The 10,868-nt window shown below is 43.7% G+C and overlaps 1 pseudogene; it reads left to right on the top strand.

Annotated features, from left to right (window-relative positions):
* The first annotated feature begins 10,376 nt into the window (after window positions 1–10,376).
* Window positions 10,377–10,494, top strand: LOC126293818 (5S ribosomal RNA; annotated as a pseudogene).
* The last annotated feature ends 374 nt before the right edge of the window (window positions 10,495–10,868 follow it).

The raw sequence follows: 10,868 nt of genomic DNA, 5'->3' as shown, positions 1-10,868 counted from the left end.
GTAATTACGTGGATTACTCCTACTACCTTCCTTGAATATTGGTGTGACCTGTGCAACGTTCCAGTCTTTGGTTACGGATCTTTACTCTAGCGAACGGCTGTATATGATTGTATGATTGTTAAATACGGAGCTATTGTATCAGCATGCTGCGAAAGGAACCTAATTGGTATACAGTCTGCATCAGAAGACGTGCATTTATTAAGTGACTTAAGTTGCTTCGCTACTTCGGGGATATTTACTTCTAAGTTACTCATGTCGGTAGCTGTTCTGTATTCGAATTCTGGAATGTTTTCTTCGTCTTTTTTTGGGAAGCCATTTCGGAAGGCTGTGTTTAGTAACTCTGCTTTGGCGGCACTGTCTTCGATAATATCTCCATTGCTATTGCGCGTTTCTCTACAATTTTCTAGCATTGTGATTTACTGCATACAGTGTCATCCACTTTGTACACTAGATCAACTATACATGCTGAGGCAGCAAAGACAGGCCACGCTAAATGTATCCAGAATGTGTGACTATACCGAAGTGCAATTTTCGCCAAATTATTGAGGACAATACGGAGAGTTCCCTGACTTTCGAAAATAATTTTTATCATTTTGAGTCGTCGAATGAGGGTACGGACTTAATTTTCTCCTAATTCAAATGGTTCAAATGGCTCTGAGCACTGTAGGACTTAACATGTGTGGTCATCAGTCCCCTAGAACTTAGAACTACTTAAACGTAACTATCCTAAGGACATCACACACATCCATGCCCGAGGCAGGATTCGAACCTGCGACCGTAGCAGCAGCGCGGTTCCGGACTGAAGCGCCTAGAACCGCTCGGTCACAACGGCCGGCTTTTCTCCTAATGGAATTATACACTTTTTCTGTTGCATTTCAAGTAAGATTCAGAGACATAAGATGTATGTGACTTCATCAAACTGCATCAAGGTAACAGCGCCACAAACCACTGTTCTACCGCCAGGAGAAGAGGTTCCACAAACATCTGCGCTATTATACCAGATGATAGCAAACACATAACTCAGGGGCGGTTCGCGTGTTCATTATCACGGCTGTCATTTCAAGTACTTTGAATGCTGAATTTGAGCGCCTGCATGTTGTGGTCGTGCGGTACCGTTCTCGCTTCCCACGCCCGGGTTCCCAGGTTCGGTTCCTTACGGGGTAAGGGATTTTCTCTGCCTCGTGATGGCTGGGTATTGTGTGATGTCCTTAGGTTAGTCAGATTTAAGTAGTTGTAAGTTCTAGGGGACTGATGACCATAGATGTTAAGTCCCATAGTGCTCAGAGCCATTTGAACCATTTTTGAATTTGAGCATTGCGACCCGCCTTAAAGTGGTTCTGCAGGAAGAATACTTCACGTTGAAATTCATCTGGAGTTAAAGGCACCACAGGCCCGTGTTGTAAGGCATTTCATGAGTTCGAGAGTCGTCGGTGTTTTGTAATTGACCACTTGTTTCAGTTTTCACCATAGATAAAAGTACAGGAGCGTTAAGGTTGATGGGTGTACAGACCATTTTGAATCTAATGAACGACCGTTCCAAAGCTCTCCAAATGTTGTCGTAAGAGATTCTTCCATTACATACGCGAATAGGGAGGGACATCATGTTATTATAGGACTGATTACCTTTATGTCCAGTGGGATGTCTTCCAAAAAATGCGGCAGAAGCATAGCTTTGGAACTCGAGATACTTGAGAAAATTTATATACCCCTCAACACAACGGTGTTCAATGACGCGAGTTTTGAAAAACACGCTCCAGTCGTTGACAGACCAAGAGTGTTGTTTTTATCCACTTCTTAAGAGTCAGCATAGGTTTTTCAGCTGACGATTAGTGCTTATTGTGAAGACTGACTTGACAATTGTTTGCAAACGATTTTTCTACCTTATACGAAATTTTGCACAGACATTCCTCATAAAATTGCAGTTTTCGTAGATAAAGTTCGCAGTAATCAGTTGGGGAAGCCATTGCCATGAAGCCGTTGATGAAGTGAAATGTGAAAAGGATGAAATACGATGGAATATAGCTCCTGCCCAACACTCGTCTGATTAATCCCTTGGTGACATTTCCGTTGTGTCTTACTGCTAGTAAGATGTTGGTTTCATTTCTCTCATCAATTGCTCTTTACCTCTGGCGTATCCCCCACTCTTCTGCTTTTTAGAACCTTTTTGTAATATTTGCGAATACTGGTTGTGAGTGCTCGGCACGATCTAGATACTGTTCACTGCCATTCTTCAAGAAGCCTTCCAGCACCTGACTGAACGTATGCCTGCGAGAGTGGAAGATGTTATCAAGCCTAAGGCTGGGCCAATACCATACTGAATACCAGCATTACCGATAGAGGGCCCCACGAACTTTTAAGTCATTTTCAGCCCGGTGTCTGGATACTTTTGATCACATAGTGTATGTCTTGGAATGGAGTTCCACAATATTGTTCACGTTACACGACGCTGCCACTTGTGTTGTTGATTCAGACATATGTTTGGGTAGGTAGTAAACTGATAATTATGGTGATTTAAATTTGGCACGCAATTTTAACTTTTAACGTATCTTCGACAACGAGGTCGTAAACTATTTTTCTTTCGCCTATGACAAATGGAATCGGCTGCGCCCTTTGAAATAAACCGTCCCGCCAATTGCCTACAGTGATTCAGTAAAATGTTGGATTACTGTATCTGTCTGCCCTGGTAGTTGAGTGGTCAGCGTGGCGGACTGTCACGCCAAGCGGCCCGGGTTCGATTCCCGGCTGGGTCGGAGATTTTCTCCGCTCAGGGACTGGGTATTGTTTTGTCCTCATTATCATTTGGTCATCATCAGTGGAAGGTAACGGGAAACCACCACTAGAATCACTTCTCTAGGAGCCCATGCGGTGGAACTCTCTGACGAGGCTTCCTCCATGACAACACATGCCGGAATGCAGAACACTGTGATGGAAAGAAGTAACCTACATCTGGAAGGCTGGACATGAGTCGTGCTACATCCACTTGGTGATGTGACTCGCACATGTCCATGATGTGAGTAAACGTCACAGCGAAGATTTGTTTTCCTATAGACCCAAAATGCGCAACATGTTACATTTATTGGGTATGCAAGATGAAGATTGGATGGAAAGAAGACAGAGTGTGTGGAAGAATGGTTCGTCGGATCCGTCACGTTAAGAATGTAAGGCATCAGGTGAAATGTATAGTGAATATGGAAGCGTGATGTGTTGTGGGATAGGTAGTGAGGTGTTACAATTGCTATTGTGGATAAATGCAGCGTATTCCTCTGCCTGGCATGAGCGACGGCAGAAGAAGATACGGGGAACAGTAGCATGTCGTTAGTAATACGTATAAACAACGGTAGGAGCGCAGTAACACGCGCGTGTCTGTCACGGACAGGCAGTGACACGTGCGCTGTGGGCGGGTCTCACGTGCCGCTGCCACGTGGGCGGCCCACGTGTGCGCCGGACCGCTGTTTGGCGACGTCAGCGCTGCCTACCGCCGGCGCAGATAATCTGCCGGCCGCTCGACGCCAGAGCCATCTCTCGGCGCGGCCGCCCAGACATCGCCCCATCGCTCGCGCTGTGTGATCCCCGCTGCGGTCCTGGTGCCACGTCTCCACCGCCGCTGTTACAGCTCTGTGCAACGCGGAGGCACGAGAATGCACTCACTCGCCGAGTTGGGTATCTTCTGTTTCCTCTGTCAGTGCTGTCTGGAACCGAGTTCCGGTTTATCGTGCGATACTCAAATTGTTCGGATTCCGTAGAATTGTTGGAACACATGAGGCAATACTGACATTCCGACTTATCTTAGAAGAAAGATTAAGCAAAGGCAAACCTTACGTTTCTAGCATTTGTAGACGTACAGAAAGTTTTTGACAGTGCTGATTGGAATACTCTTTTTCAAATTTTGAAGGTGGCAGGGGTAAAATACAGGGAGCGAAAGGCTATTTACAATTTGTAGAGAAACCAGTTGGCAGTTATAAGAGTCGATTGACATGAAAGGGAATCAGTGGTTGGGAAGGCATGAGACAGGGTTGTAGCCTCTCCCCGTTGCTATTCAATCTGTATATTGAGCAAGCAGTGAAGGAAACAACAGAAAAATTCGGAGTAGGTATTAAAATAAAAAGTTCGACATTCGCCGATGACATTGTAATTCTGTCATAGACGGCAAAGGACTTGGAAGAGCAGTTGAACGGAATAGACAGTGTCTTGAAAGGAGGGTATAAGATGAACATCAACAAAAGCAAAACGAGGATATGGAATGTAGTCGAATTAAGTCGGGTGATGCTGAGGGAATTAGATTAGGAAATGAGACAATTAAAGTAGCAAAGGAGTTTTGTTATTTGGGGAGCAAAATAACTGATGAGGGTCGAACTAGAGAGGATATAAAATGTAGACTGGCAATGGCAAGGAAAGCATTTGTGAAGAAGAGAAATTTGTTAACATCGAGTATAGATTTAAGCGTCAGGAAGTCGTTGGTGAAAGTATTTGCATGGAGTGGAGCTATGTATGGAAGTGAAACATGGACGATAAATAGTTTGGACAAGAGAATAGAAGCTTTAGAATTGTGGTGCTACAGAAGAATGCTGAAGATTAGATGGGTAGATCACATAACTAATAATGAAGTACTGAACAGAACTGGGGAGAAGAGTTTGTGGCAAACTTGACTAGAAGAAGGGATCGGTTGGTAGGACATGTTCTGAGGCATCAAGGGATCACAAATTTAGCATTGGAGGTCAGCGTGGAGGGTAAAAATCGTAGAGGGAGACCAAGGCATGAATACACTAAGCAGATTCAGAAGGATGTAGGCTGCAGTAGGTACTGGGAGATGAAGACGCTTGCACAGGATAGAGCAGCATGGACAGCTGCATCAAACCAGTGGCAGGACTGAAGACCACAACAGCAGCAACAACAACAACTACAATAACAACAACTCAAATATCGGTCGAACGAGGGTTCAGCAAGCAACCATATTCCCGGGTGGACCGCATTTTCTTAGTCTGCATTTCCTGCGATTTATTTTATGTCCCGTTTTGAATCGCTCCACACGCATACCCTCAGATATTTAATGGATGTAACTCCTTCCTGTGAGTATTCGTCTTTTGTGCAATCGAATAATAACGGATCTCTCCTCTTAAACAACGACCTTCAGCGATTTTAGGTAAATCACGCAGAATCTAAATTTGTGAGGCGAGCTCGAAGTACGAGACGGTTTCATTAAGTAGCGCAGGCAGGTTGGTTCTGTTCAGGATTCCAATACACCCTATTATGCCCCATTTCGCACCGAATATTTTAAAGAGTGACCGAGCCATCTTCAGCTGCTGCGAATTTTGGGTTTGCCCTGTTCGCTGTTGGGACCCCGGTCAAACAACAACTCATCGTAACACCTAGGAGTATGCCATTGACCCTCTAACACTAAAAGGAGAAATATGTTACATTGTTACTAAACTATCGTGAATTTCCATATTTTCTTCAAAGTTATAGTTTATGCAGTGTTGATTACAATTATAAGGTCCCTAGTGGTGTGTCACATCTGTATATATCAGAGAAATTTCCCGACTATCTCGCTCATCATCGCCCAGCTCAGACCACTAAGGATAGAAACTTGAAGCTTGGAGATGGTGTGGACCTTATACTGTGGTGGTGGTGGTGGTGGTGATGATGAAGTCCCATACTCCTTGACAGAGCGTAGGGGGACGATGTGGGAGACCCACACCGCTATACTAGTTAATTTCCTAGTAGAGGTGGTTTGCCATTGCTTTCCTCCGACCGTAATGGGGATGAATGATGACTATGAAGACGACAAGAAATGTTCAAATGTGTGTGAAATATTGTGGGACTTGACTACTAAGGTCATCAGTCCCTAAGCTTACACACTTCTTAACCTAAATTATCCCAAGGACAAACACACACACAGCCATGCCCGAGGGAGGACTCGAACCTCCGCCGGGACCAGCCGCACAGTCCATGACTGCAGCGACTTACACCGCTCGGGTAATCCCGCGCAGCACGAAACAACAACACCCAGTCATCTCGACGCAGGTGAAAATCCCTGACCCCGGCGGGAATCGAACTCGCGACCCCGTTCTGGGGAAGCGAGAACGCTACCTCGAGACCACGAGCTGGGGAAACATTATACTGTAGATATCGTTTAAGACGGGATTGTCCGAAATTGCAGCTCTAAGAGGATGGAATAGGGGATGGAGGAATTTTTATGAAAAACATCGCTATTAAGGGAATTGTGAAGCTAGAACTACGAAAGCTAGTATTTGGTTTCTCCGTCAGAAATGAAGAAACACGTTTTACAGCATTTTTGGAAATTAAACCGCTAAGGGGGTATAAAAGTGGGTGAATGTTTTTTCGAAAATAAATAGGTACTGAAGAACTGTTCAAGGATTTTTAAGGCTGCATCTGTGACAACTGGCATTTGATTTCTCTGTTACAAAAAGAAAAAAAAAAAAAAAAACGTCTTCCGGTGTTTCTGGAAATTCAGACCTTCAGATAGTGCAATACAAGATGAAAATTTTTAAGAAAATATTTTGTTACATGAAAAAGACATTAAAGCTAAATTTATGAAAGTTGGTATGTCAGTTCTCGGCGAGAGACAAATATTTGTTAGGGGATGAAAGTTGCTATGGAAATATCTCCACAAGAACCTAAAGGGCATGATAAACAAAAGCCTATCAGAACCGCTTTTCGGTCAGACGTATGCTCGGAAGGCCGGCCGGTGTGGCCGAGCGGTTCTAGGCGCTTCAGTCTGGAGCCGCGAGACCGCAACGGTCGCAGGTTCGAATCCTGCTTCGGGCATGGATGTGTGTGATGTCCTTAGGTTAGTTAGGTTTAAGTAGTTATAAGCTCTAGGGGACTGATGACTTCAGATGTTAAGTCCCATAGTGCTCAGAGCCATTTGAACCACTATCTCTATCTACAGCCCCTATTCGTTGTCCGAGTTTTGTCGCCATGGCAGCCTAATAGCTGAAATATTTATTTATTTAACGACGTTAGTATTGGTATGTAGCCACATTAGTACGTAAGCATCTGTTTTCCCATTTTCCAATGCAATATTCCAATTAACCCCCTGAATACCAAAAGTCGAACCAAAAACATTAAAATTTTTCACAAAATTGACGATACAGGAAGTAATTGATAAAAAGTATTGTTTTAAAGTTGTGGTTTCACTTTGGAACGACCCATCATTTCATGAGATGTATGTCGATGTTATTTTGCATTATTCCTAGAAACAGCTCCACATCTCGAGAAACTTCAATGGACCTATAATGCCTAAAAATATAACCTTAAATAACAAGGAAAAATGGATTTAAAATTTTACAAATTTATATAAAAATGAGTACAAATCACACTCACACATGTATAGTGATATTCAGGAAATCATTGATGGTGAAAGTAATAAAGTTACTAAGTTTGAGTTTGTAATGCTCCTGTTATGATTAGTTTTGAAATAAAGCCACCGCAGAAGTACCCATCTTTGATATAAATTTATAAAATTTTAAACCTCTTTTTTGCTTGTTATTTAAGGTGATAAATTTTTTAGGCTTCATGGATTCACGGAAGTTTCTCCAGATGTGGAATTGTGTCGGAATGATGCGAAATAGCTTTGACATACATCACAAGAAATGGTGGGTCGTCGAAAACTGTAGGTTCCAGAGCTTCCAGAGTGAAACCTCGACTTTAAAACAATACTTTCTGTCAACTTATTCTTGTGTTCGTCAATTTTGTGAAAAATTTTAATTTTTTTTAATACTTTCAGTGCTCAGAGGGTTAATTGAAATATGGTACTCGAAAATGGGAAACATGCCTGTGTTCTAATGTGGCTAGGTACCAATTTTAAGAGCACTGAATAAATGAATATTTTAAGTATCAAATCGCCATGACGACAAAATTGGGACAACGATTAGGAGGTGTAGATAGAGATAGCGGGAAATGCTTGACGTTCCGTAGCCTAAAAGCAGACAGATGAGGTTCCAAACGCGGTAGAAACTGCGGCGGATCTGCGCGTTCCTCGGCTAATTAAAACCTGGGCCTAAACTGGCGCCGTGGCTCTGTCGTGGCACTCGATAGGGAGAAGAGCCGCTTCCTGAAACACACTTCTGCCGTTCGTCTGTCTCCACTCCGTACATCACGAGCGGTTTCGTATTATCTGATTTCGTTTTCAGGTGCCCCTATGCAAATTATAGGTACATTTCGCAACACTCACGATGTGATAGGTGACATCATTTCTATCGTCCAGGCTTTTAATAAATGCAGCCATATAAACGCCTGTCGCATGCGAGAATCGTTCACCCAACAGCATGAAAGAAACTCATCGAGGACAATCGAGGACGGTTCCTTCTACACACAACCAGCTTTTCTCGTGGCTTCTCATGCTTGTCCAGTCTGAACACGTGGCGCATCTCTTATGACCTGCACACACAAAAAAAGTGTGTGAAATCATATGGGATTTAACAGCTAAGGATATCAGTCCCTAAGCTTAGATACTTCTTAACTTAAATTATCCTAAGGACACAGACCCATGCCCGAGCGAGGACTCGAACCTCTGCCGGGACTATCCTCTCAGTCCATGACTGCAGCGCCTGAGACCGCTCGGCTAATCCCGCGCGGCTGACCTTGACAGTCGGGTCTTTTTACCGTGAGCTTTCATCGCATCTGCTTAACCTATCAATTTATTATTCTTTCAAAGTAATGAGACTTCTTCGAATTAGCCTCCGTAAGAAATTAAAAGAATCTATTCGGGTTTCGAACCTCGGACGTCGTCTTTCGCGAAACAGGCCTCCACCACCTAAGCTCTGACGACAATAAGATTCATTTCAGCAAATACTGTGCTACATCGAACGGAACTTAATTTCTCGTAATAATAAAAATACAATAAGAAATAGCTTCTTTTTTACTTGCGAATTACGTCTAATACATGACATTTTATGGTAACAAAATTAACGATCATGCGATATCGCGGTCGCAAACTAAAATTTATACGAGTGGAAGTGGATTACATGTACCAGTGCGATGTAGTAGAACTTTCATTTTTGTAATATACCCTTGTTACATTAATCTCCTCAATTTGGTAATCAAATAGGCTGTTTCATAATCTCCGTCACGAATAAATGTGGTTTGCTGTAGGTGCCCTACATCTACAGGTTTGAGAATCTCAGCAGTGCATTTTTATAATCGCAACAAGACTAAAGTCAAGTGACTCGCTTCTTGTTCTGCTTCAGAACGGAAAGTGACATCAGAACCAGAAGTGCTTTTTTACTTATGTGCGGAGAATGGATCTGAAAATACAATAATTTCATTGGTTTATTTCTAAATATTCTGATCTTAGGGAACTTTGTCACTTAACCTAAGTTTCCCAACCAGCAGAAACATATCTGTTGGAAAGGATAGGCCTGTGACCAAAAGAGGTAGACTGGAAAAAATAATTAATGTAGTCACAAATCGTTGTAGAATGGTAGGAGTGAGTGACATGAACTAAATACTAAAGATCCTGACCTTCCGAAAAGCTGACGGTCGACTCTTGAAGCCCGCCAACATGGAAGAAAGCCACACGATATCCAAAGATCACATATACCCTCCACAATCGATTGCAACGATATAACGAGCGTACTCGATGCTGGCGCCAGTCCGTCACGGCTCAACATCGCCCTCTTGTTCTTGTGGATCATGCAAGCTTGACTTGGCTCAGGTGGAGTCGGTATACCTTCCCAGAACCCAGTTCCTTAACTTGCAAATTAACAGGGCTCAGAATCTTACAAATCTAACAAGGTCCCCTGTGCTTCAGGTTGATCTTGCCCTTCGTGTCCTGGCGAGAAGGAACCTGCAAAGTTACGAATGAAGACATGATCGCCAATCTTCTCCACATACGTCCTGCGACCCTTAATATACGGAAGCTGCTGTCGCCGGTGGGCTAAATGAATGTTCTGTCATTCCCGTTGCCAATTCTCTCGGAAACTTTCCGGAGTAATGACTGGTGGTAAAAGATCATTGATGCTCCACAGATTTGACAATGGAGAGTTGATGGTAAACGTGAACATCAACGTGGACGGTGGTACTTCGGTTGCCTCCTGTTTCGCAGTGTTGAACACCTAGTCAATCCATGGGAGAGTGGTATACCATTCACTCGGGGTGCGGGCGTGATAGGTGGTTAACGCTGTTCCTGAAAGGACACTTTTTTGTGTTTTTAGGGAATAACTCGAAAAACACCGTTTGTAGCGGAAATGTTTCCCCGTACAAAATGAAACTACGTTATATTTCCTACAAAAGAGCCCAGTTTGTATTTTTTTTCTAGGAATAAGAGTTTACGCGTTGTAGGGGATGGAAAAATCGAAGGTTATTAAAAATATTGCCTTAAAGTTATTGAATTAATGTTTATCTTTAAATGAAGTGGCAACGGCCTTGCCGCAGGGGATACACCGGTTCCTGTGAGATCACCGAAGTTAAGCGCTGTCGGGCGTGGTCGGCACTTGGATGGGTGACCGTCCAGGCCGCCATGCGCTGTTGCCATTTTTCGGGATGCATTCAGCCTCGTGATTCCAATTGAGGAGCTTCTCGACCGAGTAGCAGCGGCGCCGGTCACAGAAAACCATCATAACGACCGGAAGAGCGGTGTGCTGACTCCATGCCCCCTCTTCTCCGCGTCCTCAGCTGAGGATGACGCGGCGGTCGGATGGTCCCGATGGGCCACACGTGGCCTGAAGACGGAGTGCTGCTGCCACCCATTAACAGCTCACCATATAGACACGAGCTCAGTAAAGCTATTTTGTCTACTCGCGTAAGAAAACTAGACACCATATGCGGGGTAGGTATATTCGTTCAGTAAACTGAGAACAGACCCCTAGCTGTGTAGAACACTGTACAGACATGTACCTAGATTCGTA

Source organism: Schistocerca gregaria, chromosome 10 (assembly GCF_023897955.1).
Source record: "Schistocerca gregaria isolate iqSchGreg1 chromosome 10, iqSchGreg1.2, whole genome shotgun sequence".
In the NCBI taxonomy this organism is placed as follows: domain Eukaryota; kingdom Metazoa; phylum Arthropoda; class Insecta; order Orthoptera; family Acrididae; genus Schistocerca; species Schistocerca gregaria.
Note: the sequence above shows the minus strand (reverse complement) of the source record. Positions and strands in the feature narration are given on the sequence as shown.